Consider the following 27,274-nt stretch of genomic DNA (forward strand, 5'->3'; position numbering starts at 1 on the left):
GGACCATTAGATGAGTCACCCCAGCAACGAGAACCAGAGACCCCTGAAAGGCGCCATGCTGACCAGATCATAGAGTCATCCAAAAAGGGACAACCTACACCACAACGTTATACGCCTAATGATGAAGCAGAGATACCCATAGTATCTACCTCCGATCCGGTGATACTGGCAGGAATATTGGCAAACATAGGGACTAATGAGAGGGAGGAGCTGACAGAAATTAGTATCTCTAGGGATATGGTGTTGGGTAAGTTGAGGGGACTGAAGGCCGACAAATCCCCGGGGCCTGATAAACTACATCCTAGGGTACTTAAGGAGGTGGCCCTGGAGATAGCAGATGCTCTAAGGATCATCTTCCGGAACTCCATTGACTCGGGAACAGTACCCGTGGATTGGAGGGTAGCTAATGTTACCCCAATATTTAAAAAGGGGGGTAGAGAGAAAGCAGGGAATTATAGACCAGTAAGCCTTACATCGGTTGTGGGCAAAATGCTAGAGTCCATTATTAAGGATAAAATAGCGGAGCACTTGACAAATGGGGAAAGGATCGGACAGAGTCAACATGGATTTACAAAGGGTAAATCGTGTTTGACTAATCTGCTGGAATTTTTTGAGGAAGTAACTGGTAAAATAGATGGGGGAGAGCCAGTGGATGTGGTGTACCTTGACTTCCAGAAAGCCTTCGATAAGGTTCCACACAAAAGATTATCATGCAAAATTAAGGCTCATGGGATTGGGGGCAAAGTATTAACGTGGATAGAGAACTGGCTGGCGGATAGAAAACAGAGAGTTGGAATAAACGGCTCGTTTTCGGAGTGGCAGGCAGTGACCAGCGGGGTGCCGCAAGGATCTGTCCTGGGACCCCAGCTGTTCACAATATATATAAATGATCTGGATCAGGGAATTGGATGCAATATTTCCAAATTCGCTGACGACACTAAACTAGGAGGAGGGGTGGGCTCTGATGAGGATGTCAGGAGGCTACAGTGCGATTTGGACAGGTTGGGGGAATGGGCGGATACGTGGCAGATGCACTATAATGTGGATAAATGCGAGGTTATCCACTTTGGGGGTAAAAACAGGAGGGTAGATTATTATCTAAATGGCAATAGATTGGGAGATGGGGAAGTGCAGAGGGACCTGGGTGTTCTTGTGCACCAGTCACTGAAGGAGAGCATGCAGGTGCAACAGGCGATTAAGAAGGCAAATGGTATGTTGGCCTTCATATCAAGGGGGTTCGAGTATAGGAATAGGGATACCTTACTACAGCTGTACAAGGTGCTGGTGAGACCGCATCTGGAGTATTGTGTACAGTTTTGGTCGCCCCATCTGCGGAAGGATGTTCTTGCCATGGAAAGAGTGCAACGGCGATTCACCAGGCTGATACCTGGAATGGCGGGAATGACCTACGAAGAGAGATTAAATAGTTTGGGCTTGTACTCACTGGAGTTTAGAAGATTGAGAGGGGATCTCATCGAAACATATAAAATTATGGCAGGCCTGGACAGGCTGAATTCAGAGAGAATGTTTCCAATGGCCGGGGAGCACAGAACCAGGGGCCACAGTCTAAAAATAGCGGGCAAATCATTTAAAACAGAGATGAGGAAGAATTTCTTCACTCAAAGAGTGGTGAGCCTGTGGAATTCCCTGCCACAGAGGGCTGTGAAGGCTAATTCAATAAATATTTTCAAGAGAGAATTGGATATATTTCTGAAGGCTAAGGGGATTAAGGGTTACGGAGAAAAGGCGGGGACGGGGTACTGAACTGGTAAGATCAGCTATGATCTCAGACGAAGATCAGCCATGATCTCATTGAATGGCAGAGCAGGCTCGAAGGGCCGAATGGCCTACTCCTGTTCCTATCTCTATGTTTCTCTAACCCGACACTGGCATTCACGCCGAATCGACCTTGCCAAAAGAACCTACTACACCACCGAAAACTACTACACCACCGAGAACTACTACACCACCGAGGCGTTATCCGGACCGAGTCAGGAAGCGCAGGAGGCGCCTCTGCAGAGACTGAATCTGTGAACTGTTTTTACATGAAGTTGTGTATATATATGTTATGATGTTATGTTAATGGGGAATATATATACTGTTAAGCTAAAAAGGGAGGATTGTAGTGTATGTAACCGTTCCACCTTTAAGAGAACTATTTTAGTCACCGTTCCACCTTTAAGAGAACTATTTTAAGAGTTGCACGACTTTATCTTGGCTGCTGTATACTGTAATACCGGCGGTGACCACACCGGTACATAAGTGCTGTGTAAGGATTTATTGGGCAGTTCCGCCCTGACCTTCAACTAGTAAAGACCTGTTAAAGTTTACTCTTGTGGTCTGTGTAGTAATTCTCAATATAACACACAGACTTAACACATTGATGCAACAGCACCTCATTGTCATTCCTCTTGGAACTCCACCTGGAAACAGACACTACTACAGAGAGATAGCTGAGTTTCAGCAAAGGGAGAGAGCAAGAAGATTCTCTGATGCGGCCCTGGAGGTGGCCATGGCGAGGAGGCGGGCTGTCCTCTTCCTGCAAGCTGGCAGGAAGCCATCAGCCCATACATCCAGAAGGCTGTGCAGGAGATAGCCGATTATGTGGTAGCCACCAGTTTGGTCCCAGGTCCTCCATACAATGCCGCAAGAAGTTTAATGACCTCACATGGCAGGTCGAAGAGAATGAAGGCTTCAGAAAATGCCATATCCCACCATCTGCACCACAAGTCTCACACACTGCTCAATGCACCACACCACCAGCACTCACCTACCAACAATCTCTACCTATCACCACTCAGACCATACAGTCATAGCTCCATTTCACTCTCACAACCATACCCCTGCTGCAACACTCACACCCACATCTCACACCTTGCACACACTGACAGCTATTCAACTATGGCAGGCACATCACCCAAACACATTGCACCACAATCACTGAAACACTTCCCTTTATCTTGCAGGCCAAGATGGTAAGACCCTAGGAAAGACAGAGGATCAGAGGGACCTTGGTGTGCATGTACATAGATCCCTGAAGGCAGCAGAACAGGTGGATAAGGTGGTTAAAAAGGCATATGGGATACGTGCCTTCATTAGCCGAGGCATAGAATATAAGAGCAGGGAGGTTATGATGGAGCAGCAGCAGACAGGCGGGGGGCAAGCTGCCATACAGGATCTGAGCCAACTGGAGAAGCGAATGGTCAACATCATTGGACATGAAGTCACCGAGGCAGTGGCAACAGGCGAGGTTGAAGCCCTTGGGGACAACAACGGTATGCTCATTCCTAATCCTTCTTCTCACATCCCACTTCCCCCTCATCCCACAATCTGTTCTCACTTTTAAGCTGCTGATGCTGTAGCCATGCATATCTTCCTTTCAACCCACCCTCCACTCATCATAACCCGACTCTTGTGCCTTTCTGCTTTCAGATAATCAACAACAAGCACTGGAACAACATGTCCCCAAGGTGATGGAGGAGAGCGAGGGGGGAGAAGAAAAAGACACAGCATCACTGCATCTGTCACTCGCAGACACCAGCTTAGAAACTGGCACTGTGTGTAATTTAGAGGGTAGTGTAGAAGCGGGATCTGCACAGGGTGAAGCACTGGGCACAAGTGGGCTGCAGCAAGGCCAGGGGGCAAGGGAAGCTTAGGGGCCAGCTCCCCGGAGGGCAAGTTCGCGTGCGAGTTCTGCTGCACACGACTCAGATGAGGACCTTGATGGGGCAGCCTTCAGAAGAATAATGATAGGCACACTGAATTGCTAGGTGCAATGGCAAGCCTGCCAGAAAATCTCTTGGCAATGTCAAGGAGCATGGAGGAGTGCGCCTCCAACATTGTCCAGGGATTTGCACATAGCTTTGAGCCCATGATTTCCAGACTGGAAATTATGGAAAACTCCCAGAGCGACCGTGTCGGCCCAGACATGATGCTGCAGTACAGTTCCACCGGCATCAGGCAGCCTCTGGCCATACTCCATGTGTGCGCATGGACACTGTTGGCCAGCTATTGAACTGCAAAGGCACCATAGCCAAGACTGGTCTTGTCCTCACCTGATGGCCTCACACATGCTCTTCGAGAATGCCTGGTTAGTGGTCAAGAAGTGGGTACTGAGGCAATTTGAGACAGTCTGTTGTTGCCATGTCTGAGATCAGCTAACTTAGCATTGACCAAGGATAGAACCTATGACCTTCATTGTCTGGTTGGGTCAATTACTCACTGACTTAAACAGCTGAGCCATCATGAGAGCCTCACCAGCTCCTTCTTAAAACAGTTAATTAACATTACATTAACTGTTTTTGCTGGGAGTTTAATGCAGGTACTTCCTGCTCCATGGGAAACAAAATCTGCTCATCTCTAGTTCAGTGTTGCACTTGTGCCTTCTAGTTCTGTCATCACAGTTTCAACAAAATAATCTGCTTGCATTACATTATCTGTCCCTTTCAGAATTTTAAGGAACTGCATCATGACCCCTCTAAATCTTAGTTTTTCAATGAAAATAAAGCCAATCTGTCAGCATCTCCTCTTAACACAAAGATTCAAGTTCCAGAATTAGTGTCTTGTCCATCTCCTGGCCCTTTCCAATTTATCAATGCCATTTTGAAAGTGGATTTCCAAAGATGTACAGGTATTTACAATATAGCCTTTCTAATGAATTTAAGGGTTAAAATAACCTGTTTTGACTTATGTTCAGATGCTCTTGTGAGGCAGCCTTATAGCTGATTGGCACTGTTGGCAAGAGTTGAAAATATGTAGAGATTGAAGATGAGATCAGTAGATTCATTTTATAGCTGCCTGTAGTTTACCAGTACATTCAAGACATCTGTTATTGTGACTTCTGTAAGTTTCCAATATTAAACAGCAGACCTGCTGTTAGAATAAAATTTTGCTGGACAAGATTTTGCTGGAAAAGACACAAACAACAAATTTGCTGACTGGGACTAATTGAATCACTGCACAGTGAGACATGCCACGCTTACGCATGGCTGGAACAAAGTTCATCTCGTGTCCTGACTGGGACTAATTGAATCACTGAGGACTAACAAGGTTCACTGGTATCCTATCATCGAACTAATCACTTGTATCCTATTATCGAACTAATCACATTCCGCCGGGGAACAAGACGGAACGAAGACCTGAAGAGGCAGAATTGGCAACACAAGTGTGTAAACTCCTGACTGGAGGAAAATAACGATATGCGCTAATAAACAAATTGATTGGATGAATATAAATGATCTAAAACCAACTTCTTGGAATTGTATATAAGCTCGGCACGTACTACAATCGGGGAGAAGGTGCTCTCGCAGACTGCATGGTTGCAGACTCTTCTCCCAGAGCTCTGTCATTTAATAAAGTTGTCTCTCTTACTCAAAGTCTAGTTTCCGAGGAATCATTTTTCCTACAACAAATTGGCGCTGCGAGCAGGGCGCCACGGAGCTGAACAGTCGTTCGAATCAGTGACCAGGGTGAGTAGTCAGATTTTTGACCGCCCATAAATCAGAGACACTCGACAAGGCAACTGGACGGCGAAGCGGCACCAAAACGAATCTGGGACACAGACTGAGTGGGTAAGAGACACTACTTGATTTGTATTTGTGTGTTTGTATTTGTGTATTTGTATTTGTGTAATAGTAACTAAGCAAAACCTCGGACCAGGAGGACACTTGTCTCAGACACCTAGCCTCAGGCCGGTTGTTAAGAGGGCAAATGCCCCACGCGAAGGCCAGGACCATGAAGTAGGTGCCGAGACTCCAAGGTGTCCTGAAGTCGTGATACTACTCGAGTACGGTTAACATTTTTCTGCATTATATCATGTTGCTAAGTGAACTAGGAGATTATTAGTGTCGGTGTTGTAGGACCCTGATCAGGTAAACAGACACCGGGGAGGGGTAGAAACCCCGTCCAACAAGCAAGCGTTACACGTCCGGGCAGTTTTGAGAGAAAGACAAACCCGGACCTCTGAGAACGCTGGCATAGAGTGCGACAAGAAGCTTGGGTATTCTCGGAAGGAAAGAATAGGGGGGCTCTCTAAGGAACAGATCTCCAGACACGAAGGAACGATCGGTGAAGCAGCGGCGATGTCAGGTGAGGAAGTTAAGAGGGGACCTTCGGGCTCCCTCACATATTCTTATATGACAAACCGACAGTCGTTAATTAAGAAGATGCAGAAAGACGGTTGGGATGTGTCACAGACTTTAGAACTCCAGAGAAGCTGGTTGACTAAACAGACAAAGGATAAAACCAAGAAGGCAGGAGTGTTATTAGTACACCAACTAGCAGGACTCATTGAACAAGTAAACGTAATAAAGAAAGTTGCACAAGACAAAGTACAGATGGTTACGGAACTAGAGACAAAGGTGAAATGTCAAGCAAAGATTATAAAGGAATTAGAGTGTAAGGTATACGAGGGGGGGGCGAATGGGGACTTGTCCAGACACCACCTCCCTTCCCCCATATTACAGTGCAGAACCAACAGCCCCTGCAGGCGAGGGGGACGTTGAAATAGTCGAGATGGCTCCTGTGAGTCGGGGCGGGATATTGGCAAATCCCACCGCCAGTACCCAATAAAGGCGAAGGCCAGGAAGGCAGTCATGGACATAGTGAAGGGGCTAGTAGAAAGGGGTATCCTGAGGGAAACCACGAGCACTACTAATTCCCCCACATGGCCGTAGAGAAACCTGATGGGAGCTATAGGTTGACTATAGACTATACGGCCCTCAACAAGGTCACTCCTAAATTACACCGCATCGTTGCCAGCCCCTCAACAATTTTGAATGGGCTATCCCCTGAACAGAAGATATTCACCGTTTTAGACATAGCTAACGGATTCTGGGCACTTCCATTAGATCCGGAATCACAAGAGAAATTTGCATTCACAGTAGGGGATAAACAATATACGTGGACCCGATTGCCACAGGGATTCCATAATAGCCCAGCTATTTTTCACCGCGTCATGAGTGATATCCTAAAACAGATAGAAGTACCTAAAGGAAGCACTATTTTGCAGTACGTCGACAACATACTAATAGCCTCGGAAACGAAGGCAGACCATCTGGCAACCCTTTATTTAGTACTAAGGGCCCTAGAGATGGCTGGCCTCAAGGTAAGCCCTAAAAAAGCACAGATAGGAAAAACTCAGGTCCTATACCTGGGACATCTAATCTCCCAAGGACTTAAAGAAATGCCACAGGACAGGAAACACGCTGTCCAGGGCATGCCGAGACCCGTTACAGTACGCGGAGTCAGGAAGGTACTGGGGCTCTTTAATTACAGTCGAAATTTTATCCCAGGGTTCGCTAAATTAGCAGAACCTATACAAAGATTAGTGAAAGGGGGTAAACCAGCATTGGAACCGATAGATTGGGGACCGGAACAAGAGGAAGCTTATACTCAACTAAAGTCTGAGCTAATATCAGCCCCAGGGCTAGGACTGCCAGGTATGAGTAAGGACTTCCACATACATTGCAACAATGAAGAAGGGTTTTACACAGCAGTAGTTACACAGGATCATGGGGATAAAAGAAGGCCCGTCGCCTACTATTCCACAGCGGAGGGACCGGTAGTCACAGGGCTCTCCCGGTGCATAGCTGCATTGGATTGTGCAGCTTGGGCAGTAAAGGTTAGTGAGCCGATAGTAATGACAGGAAACATTATATTGCACACTAAACACACTCTGGTAGAGATGCTGACTACCGGGAAATTAAGATCCGTCTCGAACATGAGACGTGCCAAGTGGGAGGCCGTCCTCCTCCCTCCGAGTAAAGCAGTAACCATTGTTAGAGACACGGGGGAGAACCCGGCAGAAGGAATACTGGGAACTGGGGAGCCCCACAACTGTGGGGACGTAGATATGAACCTGGAAGAAGATAGGATAAAAGACACCCCTTTAGCGACAGCGGAAGAGACGTTGTACATAGATGGTTCACGCAAGTATATAGATGGGCTGCCCCGAACGGGGTGGGCGGTGGTTAATGGCGAATTAAAAACCGTAGAGTCAGGACGGATTGATGGAGGCCTATCAGCCCAAGTGGCAGAGCTAGTGGCTCTCACCAGGGCACTAGAGTTGTCAGAGAATAAAATCGTGAACATTTACACAGATAGTAGGTATGCCTTTGGTGTGGTCCACGATTATATGACTGCATGGGGTAGGAGGGGATTCATTACTACGGGAGGCAATCCCATAAAACACCAGCTGAGGATAGAAGCCCTCCTAGAAGCTAGCGACAAACCCCAACAGGTAGCAGTAATTAAGATTAAGGCACATCAGAGGGAACCGGACCGGACTAGCCCGGACTGGTTAAATCACCAGGGGAACCAGGCTGTGGACCAAGCAGCACAAAGGGCGCTAGAGCAAGAAAGGATCGAAGAAGTACCAATAGCCGCTGTGAGCAGCTCCGAGGACGAGATAAGTATTGACGAACTCCATAAGGACACCCCCGACGTCGAAAAGGTACGTGGGAAGAACAAGGTGCAAAGCGGGGAAGCGATAATGTCTGGCGAAAGGATAACAGGGTAATGGCCCCCAAGTGCATTCAAAATACGCTATTAGAACTCCACCATGGGCTTGTACACTCAGGGAGAGAAGCGATGATGGGAAGCCTCAGCAAAGAATGGTGGTGGAAGGGGATGGGAAGAGATATCGCGCAATACTGCCATCGATGTATCACCTGTGCGCAGTATAACCCCGGGCGACCCATAAAAGTCAAAATGGGACATCAACCAAGGCCACGAGGGCCCTGGGAGCATATACAAACAGACTTCACAGGTCCCCTTCCACCGTCACACGGCAAAACCTACTGCCTCGTGGTCATAGACCAATTCACCCGCTGGGTAGAGACTTTCCCCACGCAAAATTGCACCGCTTTGACGGTTGCCAGAGTCTTAGCTGAAGAAGTAATCCCCAGGTGGGGAATGCCAATTCAAATGGACTCTGATCAAGGTACCCACTTTACCGGGAGTGTCATAAAAACGGTATGCCAATTAATGGGAATTAAACAAAAATTCCACATCCCATACCACCCTCAAAGTTCGGGCATGGTGGAACGAATGAACCGAACCCTTAAAAATGCATTGGCAAAGGCAATGCAGACGTCAGGGAAAACCTGGACTGAAGTATTGCCCATTATCCTAATGAAGCTGCGAGCCACTGAAAACCGAACGACAGGCTTGACCCCTTATGAATTGATGACAGGAAGGGCGATGCAATTGCCAGAAGGCATCATAACAGGTGGGGCCGATGTAGGCCCTTTAAAAGATAGACTAAAACGATACGTTCTGGAACTTAGCACTCAATTAAAGGAGATGCGAAAGAATGTCCGCGATAATCAGGAGGACAAGGATCGGGCACAAGAGCTCACAATGACGGCTTATGTTCCCTCAGCGGGTAGTAAAGTCATGGTGAAAACTCTGCCCAGCAAACCAGGGTTCGCCCCAAAATGGAGTGGGCCATATGAAATCATAATCAGTGAGGATACCTGTGCCTGTCTAGACATAAGGGGTAAAGGAGTATGGAAGCATTGGACACAATTGAAAGTATATAAAGACAACTGACTGGCTACTTTCTGAATCTGTTTTACAGGTGATCTGCATACCCTTTGTCATAAAATTCCTGTAAAGACTGGACTGTAGTGATATATTAATCATGTTTAGAGTATTATGGGCAATGGCGTTAATTCATATTGTCACGGGAAGCACGGTACCCCATTTACGTAAAGAGAGAGGATTGCATGTAAATACCTTTCTGTATATGTCATATGTCTATGCGAAAAAAATGGGCCAAAGCTCCTGCTGGGTGTGCGCCCATGTGCCCACCCATATGGGGGGAGGAATCCCATTAAGGCCTATCCCCTTTAAGGTAGAGGAGATGGTAGGGTGGTTATTATACTCTAATACCACCTGGAATAAGGAGGATACCATACAAACCCAAAATAGCTTGAATCCAGGTCAGCTGGAACATGAGTGGAAACAGGCAGGGTATAACCCCACGAACTTTAAAGGATGGTTTCATCCCCAGTACGATAATCGAAGGTATCCAGAAGAGCTATTAGTCAGCACAGGGGGAAAACTAAACAATGCAGAGGGGGAAGTCTGCTTGGTAAACTATGACGAGATAGGGTTAGTGGTTGGATGGAGTAAGTGCAAGTATAATTACACTTTAACCAAAACCAGTACTAAACCACCAGGTGCCCTAGAATGGCCCTACGTGGGAACGTTTAATTTATCCGAAGTGCTAAACCGGACTAGCAATCTACCCTGGAAGGAATACCTGGGATCATGTACCAACTTTGGAACAAATTTGAGGCCTATAATAATACCTATTTCATTTGCGGATATAAGGCGTATCCATGGCTTCCACGAACCTGGACTGGGTCATGCTATATAGGATACATAGTACCATACATCCATTATTTATCCTCCCTAACCCACCACTACGGGTACCAGTCGTTATGGCAACCAGCCAAGCATGTTAAGAGAGCTATTATGGAAACCGAAAGATTCTGGGCTATAGCATTCCCCTGGTGCGGAACAGGAAAAATAGCAAGGGAATCCATAAACATGGCAGCAGTGCTCGAACAAATAGCCAACGATACGGCTGAGTCCCTGAGAGAAATGAGTGCCGAAATGGTGGCGATCCGGACCACCGCCTTACAGAATAGGATAGCCCTAGATTATCTGTTGGCGGCGCAAGGAGGCACCTGTGCCCTGATCGGGACAGACTGCTGTACATATGTCCCAGATAGCTCCGAGAATATCACGAGCCTAGCAAATCATATCCAAGAAGAAATAAAGAAGCTCCATCAACCCACAAGCACAGGGTGGCTTGATTGGTTGCTAAGGAAAACCGGGTGGGGAGCGTGGATGATGCAAGGGATAATAATAATAGTTGTAATTTGTATGTTGATGTGTTGTGCGCTGAGCCTTATAAAGTTGTGTTGCCAAACTGCTATGAAAACCGTGATGCCGATCGCCTCTATCGAGGAGGAACACACCAACCTGCTACCAAGGGACGAAGAACACCAATACGACACTGTCGAAGGAACAACCGAACCCCCGGACATAAGCCAGTGGCTGTAAGCACCGACGAAAGGGGGACCGAGGATGGTCATCTGGGAGCAAATGAATCGTGCTCCAGGACCAAGAGGAGGGATTGTTAGAATAAAATTTTGCTGGACAAGATTGCTGGACAAGAGTTTGCTGGAAAAGACACAAACAACAAATTCGCTGACTGGGACTAATTGAATCACTGCACAGTGAGACATGCCACGCTTACGCATGGCTGGAACAAAGTTCATCTCGTGTTCTGACTGGGACTAATTGAATCACTGAGGACTAACAAGGTTCACTGGTATCCTATCATCAAACTAATCACTTGTATCTTATTATCGAACTAATCACATTCCGCCAGGGAACAAGACGGAACGAAGACCTGAAGAGGCAGAATTGGCAACACAATGTGTAAACTCCTGACTGGAGGAAAATAACGATATGCGCTAATAAACGAATTGATTGGATGAATGTAAATGATCTAAAACCAACTTCTTGGAATTGTATATAAGCTCGGCACGTACTACAATCGGGGAGAAGGTGCTCTCGCAGACCGTGTGGTTGCAGACTCTTCTCCCAGAGCTCTGTCATTTAATAAAGTTGTCTCTCTTACTCAAAGTCTAGTTTCCGAGGAATCATTTTTCCTACAACACCTGCCAACAGTCAGAGCTTCCCAGATAGCATCCGCTTGTCAGCATTTATTGAGAAAGTACTCACACAGGATTTAAACTTCTCACCCTGACCCGAGGACAACATAGAGTGCACCTTGGCTAAATTCCTCTACACCTATATGGCCGCATGATCAGATGGCTCCCAAACTAAAAATGAAAAGATAAGATTTGTGGCTCTGAGCCTCATTCTTTCTGCCATTGGCGGAATGCTCTGATCTCACCAGTGGGTGGGGCAGCAATATCTTACAGAGGAGCAATGGACTTGCTCTGACCACACGTGGCATTATATTGCTCTACCTCAGAGAAACAACCAAAAAGAATTAACGCCTGGTAGGGTAAGGCAAAATATTTCCTTTCTTCAATAACAACAACAACTTGTATTTATCTCTTCTCTCTTAGGCAGTCCCTCGGAACCGAGGATGATTTGCTTCCACATTAAAAATGAGTTCGCAGGTGACTGATGAGTCCAATGCGGGACCTGCAGTCTCTGTCACAGGTGGGGCAGATGGTGGTTGAAGGGGCGCGTGGGCGAGGTGCTTGGGTTGACGTGCGCTCCTTGCGCTGCCTGCGCTTGGCTTCCGCTTGCTCCCGGCGAAGAGACTCGAGGTGTTCGGCGCCTTCCCGGATGCTCTCCTCCACTTCCTCCACTATATTTATATAGCACCTTTAACATAGTAAAATGTCTCAAGATGCTTCACAGGAGCGTAATCAGGCGAAAATTAGCACTGAGCCAAAGAAGGAGACATTAGGACAGGTGACCAAAAGCTTGGTCAAAGAGGTAAGTTTTAAGGAGTGTGTTAAAGGACAAATGATAGGTGGAGAGGAGGAGAGGTTTAGGGAGAGAATTCTAGAGCTTAGGGTCTAATCGGCTAAAGGCACAGCCGCGAATGGTGGAGCGAAGGAACTGGGGGATGCACAAGAGGCCAGAGTTGGAGCAATTCAGAGTTCTTGGAGGGTTGTAGGGCTGAAGGACGTTACAGAGATAGGGAGGGGCGAGGCCTTGGTGGGTTTTGAACTCGAGGATGAAAATTTTTAAATCGAGCTGTTAGTGGATGGGGAGCCAATTAGGTCAGCGAGTGCAGGGGCGATGGGTGAATGGGGCTTGGTGCGAGTTAGGATATAAGCAGCTGAGTTTTGCATGAGTTTAAGTTTATGGTGGGTGGAAGGTGGGAGGGCCAACCAGGAGAGCATTTGTATAGTCGAGTCTGGAGGTATAAAAGCACCGATGAGGGTTTCAGCAGCAGACGTGCGATGTTACGGAAGTGGAAGTAGGCAATCTTTGTGATGGAGAGGATATGGGTTCGGAAATTCAGCTTGGGGTCAAATAGGGTGCTGAGTTTGCGAACAGCCTGGTTCAACCTGAGACAGTGGCCAGGAGGGGAATGGAATCGGTGGCTACGGAACATAGTTTGGGGCGGGGCTGAAAACAATGGCTTCAGGCTTCCCAATATTTAATTGGAGGAAATTTTGGCATATCTGGACTGGATGTCGGATAAGCAGTGTGACAACACAGAGGCTCTAGACTGCCAGCTCTCACCAGGACAGCCTGAAGGCTCTCCGCTTCATTCCTCAAACAGCAACTCAACCAGTCCCCATTCGTCAGCACCCTGGCTGTACTTTTTCTCACCTTAAACAACTTTTCCTTTAACTCTACTCACTTCCTCCAGGTGAAAGGTGTCGCTATGGGAACCCACATTGGTTCCAGCTATGCTTTATCTTTTTGTTGGCTATGTTGACCCATGTTCCAGTCCAACTCGGGGCCCTTCCCTGACCTATTTTTCCATTACACTGATCTCTGTGCCAATCTGGCTTCCTGCTCTCATTCTGAGCTGGAGATTTCATTAACTTTGCTTCAAATTTCCACCCCTCCCTTACCTTTATGTGATCCATTTCTGACTCTTTTCTTTCCTGCACTTCTTTCTCTCTATCTCTGGGCATAGGCTTTCAGCTGACATCTATGGTAAGCCCACTGATTCTATAACTGCCTGGATTATACTTCTTCCCACCCTGCTTCCTGTAAGAATTTTTCCCAGTTTCTCCGTTGCATCGGCTTTGATGATGCCGAGAGCTTTTGAACTCTTCCTTCCTCAGCTGAGGATTTTCCAGCACCATGGCAGACAGGACCCTTGACTGGAGCTGTCCAATCTCCCAAGCTTTTTCCCTCACCCCTTCCCCCCCAAAATCGTTGTCACCTTGCACCCACCAGGTTCCGCATTCGACAGATGGTGTTCCCCCATTTCCATCACCTCCAACTTGATCCCACTATCAAACACATCTTCCCTTCTCCTTTACAAAGGACTATTCCCTCTGCGAAAACCTGGTTCACTCCTCCACCAACCCTGCCACCTGCTCTTCCTGCAAGTGCAGCAACTGCAACATTAGCCCATTCATCTCCTCCCACACCCCTGTCCAGGGCTCCTAATACTCCTTCCTTCTGGGTGCAGCCTAGTAAATAATATTCACTGCTCATGGTGTAGCCGCCTCTACAATGGAGAGACCAAATGCAGATTAGGTGACCATTCGGCCAAACATCTCCATTCTGTCTGCAACTGTGACCCCAAGCTCCTTATCACTTGCCATATCAATTCCCTGTGCCACTCGCACTCTGACCTCTTTGTCTTTGGCTTGTTACACTGTTCCAATCAAGCTCAAGGAAACACACTTTATCCTTTTACTAGGCATTTGCAGCCCTCTGGCCTAATGTTCTCTTTAATAAATACAGACCTTAATTATAGCTCACCCAGTTTCTCTTTGGCAGGAAGTGCTAGTGATGTGGGATGAGTTTGCTAGCCTTTCCGGGAATGGTGGAGGGGGAAGGGAGAGGGTTGGTGTCTAGGGTAGAGACCCCACCCCCCCCCCCCCCCATCGGAACACTGCTGATGAGCTGGCCCACACTCTTGTCGAGCTGCTCTTTTCTTGTACCAGACTCATGGGCTGCTAGAATCTGCACTGCGATGCCAGATTTTCATGTTTCCCTTTCTACCTGCTTCATTCCTCACTTTTTTCAAGAATGCACACGTTCTCTGTGTCTTGTAAATGTCTTTAATTTCTTTGATTTCTCTCATTATGCCTCCTATTGTCTCATGCTAATATCACTTCTATCATTTAACCATCTCCTGTTTTCCACTTAAGCACATTACAGGTCATTCTATTTCTTTTCTCGTGTGTGTTTTTTCCCCTTCCCCTTGCCTTTGTTCTGTTCCTTATTAAATGCTGTTCATCTCTAATAATCTATCAGTTTTGACAAAGGGTCCACACCCAAAACGTTAACTTGTCTGTTCTCTCCACAAATGCTGCCTGATCCGCTGAGTGTTTTCAGCATTTTCTGGTTTTGTTTCCGATTTCCAGCATCTTCAGTTTTTTGCTTTTTGTTTTTCCTGTTCCTGATTGCTACCCAACAACCCCTATGTTAGATGCACGTGTGGACCTTGGGTGAGGACCAGTCGGGCCTTAGTTGTGATGCGCCTTCAGGTCAAATATTCTGCTGATGCTCAATGACTAAGTCACATAAATAATGGCTACTTAAAGCTGGAAAGCAGCTATTGCCTCAGCAATACGATTTATTACAAGAGAAATGCAGGTCAATTACAAGAGAAATGCAGGGAACAGCACCAACCGCTGCACATGGCCTTCTTTGATCTCATAAAAGGCCTTTGACACTGTCAACTGTGAGGGATTATGGAGTGTCCTCCTCAAATTCGGCTGCCCTCAAAAGTTTGTCACCATCCTCCGCCTGCTTCACGGCGACATGCAAGCCGTAATCCTGACCAACGGATCCACCACAAACCCAATTCACGTACGAACCGGGGTCAAGCAAGGCTGTGTCATCGCACCAATGCTCATCTCGATCTTCCTTGCTGCAATGCTCCATCTCACCCTCAGTAAGCTCCCCACTGGAGTGGAGCTAATCTACAGAACAAACGGGAAACTGTTCAACCTCCGTCGCCTCCAGTCCAGATCCAAGGTCATCCCATCCTCGGTCGTCGAATTACAGTATGCAGATGACGCTTGCATCTGTGCTCACTTGGAGGTCGAACTCCAAACTATTGTCAACACCTTCACCGAAGCATATGAGAACATGGGCCTTACACTAAACATCCGTAAGACAAAGGTCCTCTACCAACCTGCCCCCGTCACACAGTACTGCCCCCCGATTATCAAAATCCACGACAAGGCCTTGGACAACGTGGACCACTTTCCATACCTCGGGAGCCTACTGTCAACAAGGGCAGACGTTGATGACGAAGTCCAACACTGCCTTCAGTGTGCCAGTGCAGCCTTCAGTCACCTGAGGAAGAGAGTGTTTGAAGACCAGGACCTCAAACCTGGCACTAAGCTCATGGTCTACAGGGCAGCAGTGATACCCGCCCTGCTGTATGCCTCAGAGACATGGACCATGTACAGCAGGCACCTCAAAGCACTGGAGAGGTAGCACCAACGCTGCCTCTGCAAGATCCTGTAAACCCATTGGCAGGATAGGCGCGCCAACGTCAGTGTTCTTGCTCAGGCCAACATCCCCAGCATCGAAGCTTTGACCACCCTCAATCAGCTCCGATGGACGGGTCACATTGTCTGCATGCCCGATATGAGACTCCCAAAACAAGCGCTCTACTCAGAGCTCCGGCACGGCAAGAGAGCCCCAGGTGGGCAGAGGAAACGCTTCAAGGACACCCTCAAAGCCTCCTTGAAAAAGTGTAACATCCATACCGACACCTGGGAATCCCTGGCCCAAGACCACACAAAGTGGAGGAGAAGCACCCGGGAAGGCGCCGAACACCTCGAGTCTCTTCGCTGGGAGCAAGCAGAAGCCAAGCGCAGGCAGCGCAAGGAGCGCACGCCAACCCAAGCACCCCACCCACCCGCCCCTTCAACAACCGTCTGCCCCACCTGTGACAGAGACTGTAGGTCCCGCATTGGACTCATCAGTCACCTGAGAACTCATTTTTAATGTGGAAGCAAATCATCCTCGGTTCCGAGGGACTGCCGAAGAAGAAGAAGATACTCAATGCCTTCAGCATAGGAGAGGGGAAAGATAGGAGAAAATTTTATGACAAAAAGGAAAAAATAACCATTGTGATGTTACTTCATTGTGTTGCAAAAAGATTTTGATTACAGATGTTGGGGTAGAATATACATGGGGCGTTCACGATCTTCCACCGTAACTTCAATGGAAGCCCTTGAGAAACAATTGTTTCTCTGTGGCTTCCACCGATTTTCCACCAAAGTTACAGCAGGAGATTGGGAGAATCCTGCTGAAATTTTTACCTCCATTTGTATTCTCATTTTCTGTCAAACAATATGTAGAAACAGAGATTATTGTCCTTTTAAATCTACAAAACCCTAAATAACAGCAATTTTCTTTGAAAGTGCCACCAGATGCTACACCTCTACATAAAGATTCTCTTTAGAAGTGTTTGACTGCTGGGAATTTCCATCTCTTTGCTACCAGGTAGTTTTGCTGTATTTCCATATCAGCTGCTCTGAGACAGGTATGGGTGGTTTTGAAGTGAGTTAAAATGGCTGGGGCGGAAACGGGGCACAAACCATCCACCATTCGCACTGAATGAACTGGGTTAAAATCTTCCCAAATATTTCTGTTCAGAGCTGTATCATCGGTGCTGAGAGATTCCCAGCCATTTTGGTTTCACAAAAATCAGACTTTCATATGTAGAAAGTACATTCAAGCTTCTATTAACCACAGATGAAGGGAACCCTCAGCTGAGGGAAAAAGGAAAGATACTTAAGAAGCTGTGGTGCAGAAAAGTGAAGTCATCAGAGCGTATATCATGGAGAAACTAGGAGAAAGGATGAATCCCACCACCAGCACTAGAGTATCAGCTTGACTCCGGGGTAGTACTCTTGCCTCTGAGTCAGAAGCTACAGGTTCATGTTCCACTTAAGTATGTGAAATTAGGTTAACACTCCAGGGGTCAGTGTTATCTTTCAGATGAGATGATAAATTGAGGCCATATTCAGGTGACTGTTAAAGAACACATGACATTATTTGAAGAAGAGTAGGGAGTTCTGGTATCCTGGTTAACATTTCTCTCTCAACCAACAGACTGACTGTTCAATTATCCAAGTGCTGTTTATGGGATCTTGCTTTATCTCCTTTTGACGCCACCTTAGTTGTCTTATGATGTTGCCACTGAAGTTGGGACTACTGCTTATATTAGGGTTACCTAGATTAAAAGGGGAGGATTTTTATTTATTCAAAAAACTTGATCAGGGGTTAGGACCACTGCTCTATTTGATATATATTAATAACTTGGACTTGGCCATACAGGACACAATTTCAAAGTTTTTAGATTACACAAAACTTGTAAATGTAGTAAACAGTGAGGAGGATAGTAACGTATTTCAGGAGGACATAGACAGACTGGTGAAATGGACAGACACATGGCAGATGAAATTTAACACAGAGAAGTGCGAAGTGATTCATTTTGGTTGGAAGAATGAGGAGTGGCAATGTAAACTAAATGGTACAATTTTAAAGGGGTGCAAGAACAGAGTGACCTGGGGGTATATGTACACAAATCCTTGGAGGTGGCAGGACAGGTTGAGAAGTCTGTTAAAAAAGCATACGGGATCCTTGGATCTATAAATAGAGGCATAGGGGGAGAAATTGGGTATAGCCCCGTTTGGGGCGCTAGTTCTGGCGAAGCGCAAAGCCTAGCGCCAGTTGCGATTTAGCGCCACCTGGCGCGATATTGGGTTGTTGCGCCCCTGAGGGTGATTGCGGCGCTAAATCAGGCGCTGCACGAGGCTCTTAAGACGTTAACCCAGAGGCGCAACCCAATTTAGCGGCGGCGGGGCGCAGCGCAGGTGCTTTTAATAATCACTTTCCCTGAGACACACTGGCGCCGGCCAGCTCTTAAAGGGGCAGGTCAATTGGCATCACCAGACACACTCACTGCCTTGTAGGCCTTCAAAGCGGTGGGAGCCTACCTGAGGCGCACCAGCCTAGCAAGAAATGGAAAGGGTGAGGCAGAGGGCGGAACGCCTCACTGATGGGGCATTGGATGCTTTGGTTGGCGCAGTGGAATCAAGGCCAAGGAAGATGGTCGGAATGTGATTTATGTTTTGGACAGTCTCCCGGGTGTGAGAGGCAGTTATGTGTCAGTGTATTAGTTTTGCTTTCTGTTGCCATAGCTTTCTCAAGTTTGAAGGAACCACATTTTGTGTAATGAAACACTTTCTTCATTTACAATGGCCATGCCTTCTATTTACATGCATCTTGCCCTTCACAGGCTTGGGGGTATCAGACCGGTTCCATTCCTGCTCTTGGAATGGCAGCAAGCATTCCATGAGAGGGGCCTAGAAGCTACTTCTGATCAGCCTCTGATGCGCAGCCTGAGAAGAGCCGCTCGCGTAGAAGTTCAGGCCAGCAGGCATCTTCTCAGCCACCGACAGAGATGTCCTGCACCTTATCTGAGGCTGCAGATCTGGCTGAAGCAGCTGGCACAGCTTAGTCACCACCTCCTTTCTAAATCGCAGCCTTCTGACACACTGCTCCTCCGGCATGTTCATGTAGGAAAACTGCTGTCGGAAAACCCTGCCAGCGTAAGGTCTGCTGTGGCGACGTCTGTTGGCCCTCCTCCGTCTGGCCATGCCCGCCCCCCTCTCCCAGCATCTCAGTGCCCTTTCCAGATGATTCAGCAGCAGGACATTCCCCTCCAATGCAGCCCCCATAATAAGTGCCCACAGGAAGGTTCCCCATTGTCAAGGCTCACCAACAGCAAGGTGATGGTCAGAAGGCTGAAGATCGTCTGCCTGTGCTGGCTCAGTGGTCAACTGGCTCTCAGTGTGCAGCTCAGCAACTCTTTGTAGCTCTCGAGGAAGTTGTGCACCAAAAATGGCTGCCGCTTTTAAACCACACCAGTCCCCTTTAAATAACGCTCCTCCAGTCCGAGAGTGACTTGGTAAGGTCCAGGTAAGCTGTCACTATTAGCGCCAGGCGCTACGGAGGGGGGTGCCACTGAATTTCCAGTCCGGGGCGCCCAAAAGGCGTTGCACACTCAAATGACATCATAATCAGCCTGCGCCCATGAGCGGGCGCTAAGATTTAGCGCCGACGCTAAATGCATGCTCAATATGGGGCTAGGCGCCTTGCGCCCGCCCGGAAATTGGCTAATGCCCCACTTCTCGGCCTCTTTAGGCGTTAATCGGTGGCGCAACCAACCGAATTTCTCCCCCATAGAGTACAAAAGCAAGGAAGTTATACTAAACCTTTATAAACACTGGTTAGGCCCCAGCTGGAGTTTGTGGCCAATTCTGGGTACCACACTTTAGGAAGGATGTCAAGGCCTTAGAGAGGGTGCAGGGGAGATTTACTAGAATGGTACCAGGGTAAAAGACTTCAGTTATGTGGAGAGACTGGAGAATCTGTGTTGTTCTCCTTAGAGCAGAGAAGGCTAAGGAGAGATTTGATAGAGGTTTTCAAAATGCTGAAGGGTTTTGATAGAGTAAATAGGGAGAAACTGTTTACAGTGGCAGTAGGTTCAGAAACAAGAGGACACAGAGTGCAACCAACCATTTTTAAGAAGCTATGCTAGAGTATTGGAGCAAGCCAGGGTTAAATACACTCAGTACAGAGACAACTGAGACGCAACTCTGGGAGAAAAGAGCTTCAAAAGAGCTAGCAAAAGAACCAGACATGAGGAAAATCTTTTTTACCTAATTCGTTGTTATGATCTGGAATGCACTGCCTGAAGGAGTGGTGCAAGCAGATTCAATAGTAACTTTCAAAAGGGAATTAGATAAATACTTGAAGTGGAAAAATTATAAGTTGTAGGACCGAAATGTTCCAAGTATTTCTAGCACCTGGAAATAAAGATGGTTGAGTGTGGTTTGGCAACAGCTCGAAAAAGTGAGGAAAAGATTAGTAACAATTATTTTGATAAGGAGAGCGAGTCTATTATTCACATGTAAATGATCTAAAGGTGTCAATTATGCTGTTAATGCTATCACTCATCCACAGAATGGCCACATAGAAAGCAGGAACAATGGCAACACTATACAGTCTTCAGATACTGGTGCTAATATACTGACCAATCTGTCCACAAAATGTCCCTCTGTTAATTTTTAAAAAATCATATAAGAGGTTTTGTGGAATACATTCTTACACTAGTACTATAGTTAAAACAAAACAAAACATACCAAATTACGTAACAATAATACTGTACTGGCCTGTCCCCAAACAATCCAATTCTGGGGCCTGGTATGTGCCTCATTTACATATGTAAGGAGCCTATCGCTGGTTGTGGCTGCAGCCAGTGATGCCTGAAAAATCGTCCAACCCAATTTCAGGTCAGAATTCTTACAGGTGCCCTTGGAGCACAGGACATTGGTTCCCAAAACTGGGCCTCCTTGCATCTGTTTTATGCCTATAATAAAATGGGTATAACAAGGTCCAATTTCTACCGCGATAGCAATTGAGAGGTGAACCAAAGGTGACTGACATCTGTGGAACTGTACCCCATCAAGGAGTTAATGCCTTCAGGATAGGACAGGAGGGAAGGGGAGAAAATTGCTGAAAGACAATTCCTAAGGAGAAAAAACCATCCAGTCTTTGAAGCTCTTTTCTCCCAGAGTTGCGTCTCAGTTGTCTCTGTACTGAGTGTATTTAACCCTGGCTTGCTCCAATACTCTAGCATAGCTTCTTAAAAATGGTTGGTTGCACTCTGTGGCTTCAGCAGGTCAAACCAGCAGATAAGCTCAACCTTCACCTACACAGCTATTTGCCTGTTCAATTTTTCAGTACACAAAAGGCAGCCGCAGGTAAATTCAAATGACTCTGTGCATGCAATTTTGACTCTGGGAGTGAGATTCATCCTATTGCTAATTTTGACAGGAAAGTCAGTGGCCTAGAAATTCAGTTGATAGCGCCAGCCACTAGCGCCTTAGGAGGAGGAGAAGTGGGACACTAAGCGGCTAGCGCCGGGGCGCTAAGCGGCTAGCTCCTGGGCGCGGCGCGATCTGCGCCTCTCGCGAACTTCACTCAAGATTTAGCGGTGGCGCTAAACCGCAGCGCCCGCTCAGCTGCGAGCGCAGATCCTGACATCATTTCATGGTGCAACGCCCTTGGTGCGCCCCGAACCGGAACTTCAGTGGCGCCGCCCTTCTTTGCGCCTGGCGCCCCCAGCGACTGGTAGAGGGGAACGGTTCCCAGTCGCTGCGGGGCGCGGGGGGTGCTATTTAAAGGGGAATCCTCTTGCATTATAAGTGGCAGCCATTTTGTGCCAATCCTTCTGTGTGAGAGACGGATATTTGGAGAGAGACAAAGGCAGAGAGCTTTCTGCTTTGACTCAGCGCTCGCACAGGTACTTCTGGCTTCAGGCCAGAGCTTTGCACTTGGATTTCACTTTCAGTGCCATAGCCTTGAGTCGCCACATATAATGGGGGCTGCAATGGGTGGAAACATTGGCTTTCTGCATTGCATTCAAAGGGAACAGAGACGCCGTGAGAGAGTCCCAGTCATGGCCAGACGGAGAAGGGCCAACAGGCGTCGGCACAGGAGGCCTTACCCACCCAGGGTATACCGCCAGCAGTTCTCATATCTGAACATGTCTGAGGAGCAGTGTGTTCAGAGGCTGCGATTCAGAAGGGAGGTGGTCACTGAGATCTGCCACCTGCTTCACAGAGATCTGCAGCCACAGCTGAGGAGCAGGACGTCTCTGTCGGTGGCAGTGAAGGTGACGGTGGCTCTCAACTTTTATGCCACCGGCTCCTTCCAATCCACTACTGGGGACATTGCCAACATCTCCCAGTTCGTGGTACATTGCTGCATCCGCCAGGTGAACAATGCCCTTTTCAGAAGGAGACGTCAGTACATCTCCTTCCCCATGACCCTGGACAAGCAGCAAGAGCGGGCAATGGGATTTGGAAGAATAGCGGGCTTCCCCATGGTCCAGGGCGTAGAACTGATGAACCAGCAATGGTCAGGCCTTGCTTCAGGGCTGCAGTGTGCAGGGCATGGCAGCCAAACAAGTCGACCCTCCCCCTTTAAGAGCTGACCGGCGCCAGCGTGTCTGCCTTCATTCAGAAACTCGCCGCACCTGCGCTGCGCCCGCCCTCGATGTTAGCGCCTCGGCACGCCGGCTTAGCGCCTTATGATAGTCGTGCATCGCCTGCTTTAGCGCAGCAGCAACCTCTTGGGGCGATGCAACTGAATATCGGTGAAGGTGGCGCTAAGTTGCGCCAGGCGCTAAATTTAGCGAACGCCCGGCTGTAGCGCCCCAAACGTGGCTATACTGAATTTCTAGGCCAGTGTGAGTACATAGCAGGATCTTATTTTGTACTCACATTGAATTTTTTGGTAAAATTATTGACATCAGGAATATCATCTTCCCTCATTTCTTCCTGACTTGCATACAGCTTGAACAGTCATCACCATTTCACACACATGCACAGCTTAAAAATTAGTAAGGCTATTTTTCTGTGAACTTGTAGCTTTATTCTTTTAAATCTCCCGTGGCATATATAACAAAAAATCTTATTACCTCTGCACATAGTCCTTTATGAACGTTGGTGTAAAATGAGAAAATGACTTTCAAGTCATCAAGCTCATTCCCTCCAGATTGTATTAGGCATGACAGTCACCAGTTAAGCAACAATGTCTCACCGCTAAATCCAGCAGTTGGTAAATCAAGCAGTTGCTGTAAGTGCAAAATTCCAGCCCAATCTTCCTGTCTGTTTCTTTTCTTACAGATCTGCCTCCTGCCCTGCTCTGCTCAGCCTCAGCCAGTCTCCTGCTTGCTCTGTTTCCCTGTCTATCTCCCCACATTTCATATTTGCCTCTGTAAACATGTCTGGTGATCAGTTCTGCTGTCCGACCGATTCATGAAGCAGTTCCACAATATCAACTGCAGGTCCCAGTTCTGTAGAAATTGTGCTGTTTATATTGCAGGGAGATTTCTGCAGCCAGTTATGTTTTGAAACAATAAGTTTTCACATGCAGAGTTGCTTTAAGGTCATGGTTTGCGACTATGTAACTGGTGATTGTATCTTCCACAGTGACTAGGGAATCCCCGTACAACTCAGTGAAGGAAAGATTGCTATGCTACTTCTTCAACCAGCTGGTGCCCAAAATCCGTGACCTCCTTTACCTCCACATTCATAGAACCATTTTCATCTTCATCACCTGAGCAGTAAACTGGCGGAACAGACTACCTGCCCTTGATAGAATTGACCTGATCTTCATTCCATTGATTTAAATGGAATGAAAATCAAGCAGGTTCTATAAAGGACGGGTGATCTGCTCCGCCAGATCACTGCTCAGGCAGTGATTACGAAAACCTACCCTGTAGAATTTTACTACAGAGAAGGAGGTTATTTGGCACTTCCCACCGTGCTGGCTCTCTGAAAGAGCCATCCACACAGTCCCATTCCCTTGGCAGCTCTTGCATAAAGCAACACTCTCATTTCACTTTGCACTCCATCTCCTACTCATGGTTAATGAGATCACACAGTTTAGAACACACTTCTCAAGTTACAAACTATAGAAATGATGCCTAAAAGTACGTTCCCCATAACCTTTTACATTTTTGTTTTTCAAATATTTATCCACCCCCCATTAAAAGCTATTCTACTTCTACCACTGTTTCTGGTGGGGCATTCCATGTCCTAAAAATCCTCTGTGTAAAAATTGTCTCCTAACTTCTCTCTTTGTTCTATTGGTGATGATTGTAATGTATTATCACATGGTTTGTCACATGGTTTAATATGAGCATGCTCAGTTCGCTCTGGCCTAATAAAGCAAGCACATGAACTATCAACTCATCGTGTCTCTGATGTTGCCTGGCCTGCTGAGTTTTTCCAGCATTTTCTGTTGTTATTTTGGATTTCCAGCATCTGCAGTATTTTGCTATCGTACTAGTGTCTCTGTCCTTCATTTGTTCTACCCACATATATTACATTTTGGCGACAAGGTTGGGATCCCAAAGCATTTTTTTAGGATCATGGAAGGACACCGTGTTCAACCTTCGTGTGGAAAAGTTTACGGTGAATTTGTGACACCTGAACTGAATTTTTGCGATGTTTTACTGTTAATGCTGATGCAGAATCGTCTGTGCTTCGCCGTCACCTGTATGTATACACAGCAACAGCGGTGTTGATTCTCACAGGTAGCGTGCTGAGTCACTGTTCAATGGGATCAGAACAATCGTGGCCATGACTACGGGATGCATCGGAAGTCTCGGCATGTAGACCAAGCTCGCGAACCATTCAGTTCTTACATTGAGTGGATGGAGATGTTTTTTAGGGCCAATAATATTATTGAGACTGAAGGTGCAGATGAGAATGTTCATGCTCAAAATAAAGTAATTCGTGAACGGAAAAATGCAATTTTTCTAACGGAGATCAGGCCAGATGGCTACAGAACTTTGACAAACCTACTCACACCAGGGAAAGCGAAGGATGCATCGTTTGAAGACATTGTCGAGAAACTCGAGGACCATTTTGACCCAAAGCCATTAGAAATAGCAGAGAGCTAGAAGTTTGGTACCAGAAAACAAAAACAAAGTGAAACCATCAGTGAGTACATTGTAGCTCTTAAAAACCTGTCTTTGCATTGTAACTGCGGCACAATTTTGGGTCGTGTGTTGCGAGATAAGTTTGTATGTGAACTGGTGGATGAGCGCACACAGTCCAAGTTACTGAACACTCTGGCCTAGAAATTCATTGACGCCACTTTTGGGGCGCTAAAGTGGGGCGTCCGCTAAAGTTTGCGGCCGCCGCCAAATCTAGGCCACTTCTCCGATATTCATTAGCTTCGCCCTACTAGTTCGGGCGAGCGCTAAAACTGCTGTTGGACGCCTCTCTTTGGGCGCTAAGCCGGAGGTGGTGATCGATAGCGCCGAGGCCGGGCGCAGCGCAGGTGCGGCCATCTCGTGACTGACAGCAGACACCCTGGCGCCGGCCAGCTCTTAAGGGGGAAGGGTCGACTGTGCCTGCTGCCACGCCCTGGATAGTGGAGCCCTCCAGCTAGGCCTGAACACTGCTGCTGGACCCAAATAGCGCCTGAAGACATGGAGAAGGCCCGTGAACGTGCGCAGCGCTTCTCAGAGCGTGATCTGAGTGTGCTGCTTGCTGCTGTGGAGAAGAGGCACCATGTTTTGTACCCGGACAATGGCAAGAAGGCGACGGTCTGCGTCTACAGGAGAGCCTGGAGGCATGTCGCCAGCAAGCTGTCAGCCAACAGCGACGTCCCCAGGACCGGTGCCCAATGCCGCAAAAAGTTAAATGACCTCACACGCATTGTCAGGGTGAGTACCCTTTCCAATGACCTCCTCACCCTTGCATGTGCACCTCACATTATGGGCAAAGGGACCTGAAAGCTCTAATGGCCAGCCTTCATCCAGCAGCTATGGCACAGGCATGAGCATCAATTGCACATTCTGCACTGAACACACTGGCCAAGCTATTCCACCATGGGAGGCAGTGCACACCAGATCATGGCGACACACTGGCCAGGCTATTCCACCATGGGAGGCAGTGCACAGCAGATCATGGCGACACACTGGCCAGGCTATTCCACCATGGGAGGCAGTGCACACAAGATCACGGCGACACACTGTACTTAGAGGCCGTCCTTTCTCTTGCAGGCCAAGCTGACGAATAATCGCAAGAGCCGGACTGCGACCGGGGGAGGACGACCCCATATCCAGCCACTCACCGACCTGCAACATCGCGTGGAGCGCCTCATGGGTCGCCGGGTGATTGGGCCCGTTGCATGTGGAGATGCCGACCCTGTTCTGGGAAGCAATGGTAAGGACATCACCTTTTGCACCTCTCTCGTCCCACTTGCGCATCAGATCTACATCCTTTGCCACTGTCCGACCAATGCGCTGAATGCCACCACTCATGCATCCCGCACTGACGCCCTCTCCTCACTCTAAAGCTACTCTTGTGCCTTCCTGCTTTCAGATGGTCAAGAGGAGGTCCCTCAACTTGCCAGTGACAGACCCTCCGAGGAGGAGCAGGAGGAGGAGCAAGAGGAAGGCGGCCCATCAGGGGAACCCTCAGCCGCGGCCACCCAGGCCAATGTAGGGGACACGTCTTCCCTGGAGGGCAGCATGGCGGAAGTGTCGAAGGGGAGGGGAGCTCCTGGGACCTGCGTGCTGCAGAAAGGCGGGAGGGGGGTGGAAGCTCGGCGGCCTTCTCCCCAGAGGGGGGATGCGTCAGAGGGGAGTCCAATTGCTGGGCCCAGCGGCCTCCAGCAATGCAGGAAGGGTCGGCCAGCTCGGCGGTCTTCTCCCCAGAGGGAGAGTCCGGCCTCCAGTCAGGAGATGCTCTTCGCCGAGGAGATGGAACGCCTCGAAGACTTGTCCGCGGACTCGGAGCGCCGGCACACAGAGCTCATGGCGGCAGTGGCACGGTTGCCTGAGTCCATCGATTCCCTCTCTCGGAGTGTGGCCGAGTTCGGGCCCTTAGAGGCCACCAGTCGGGCGGAATACCGGGCAGATCTTTCAGCGACTGGCCAGGTGATTAGTGGTGCCGTCCAGTCGCTGGCTGCTCTGCTGCGGTCAGTGAACAGGTCAACACGGGCACTCACTGCT

At 48.0% G+C, this 27,274-nt stretch overlaps 1 protein-coding gene and 1 pseudogene across 5 annotated transcripts in view; both read right to left on the minus strand.

The window, feature by feature from the left end:
- rbm47 (RNA binding motif protein 47) overlaps positions 1-27,274 on the minus strand; it is a 381,884-nt gene that overhangs the window by 145,557 nt on the left and 209,053 nt on the right. The gene's annotated exons all lie outside the window — the stretch shown is intronic.
- LOC147123218 (small nucleolar RNA U3) lies at positions 24,061-24,245 on the minus strand (annotated as a pseudogene).

Source organism: Somniosus microcephalus, chromosome 2 (assembly GCF_052327205.1).
Source record: "Somniosus microcephalus isolate GS21.2 chromosome 2, FLI_Smic_1.0, whole genome shotgun sequence".
NCBI classification, from domain to species: Eukaryota; Metazoa; Chordata; class Chondrichthyes; order Squaliformes; family Somniosidae; genus Somniosus; species Somniosus microcephalus.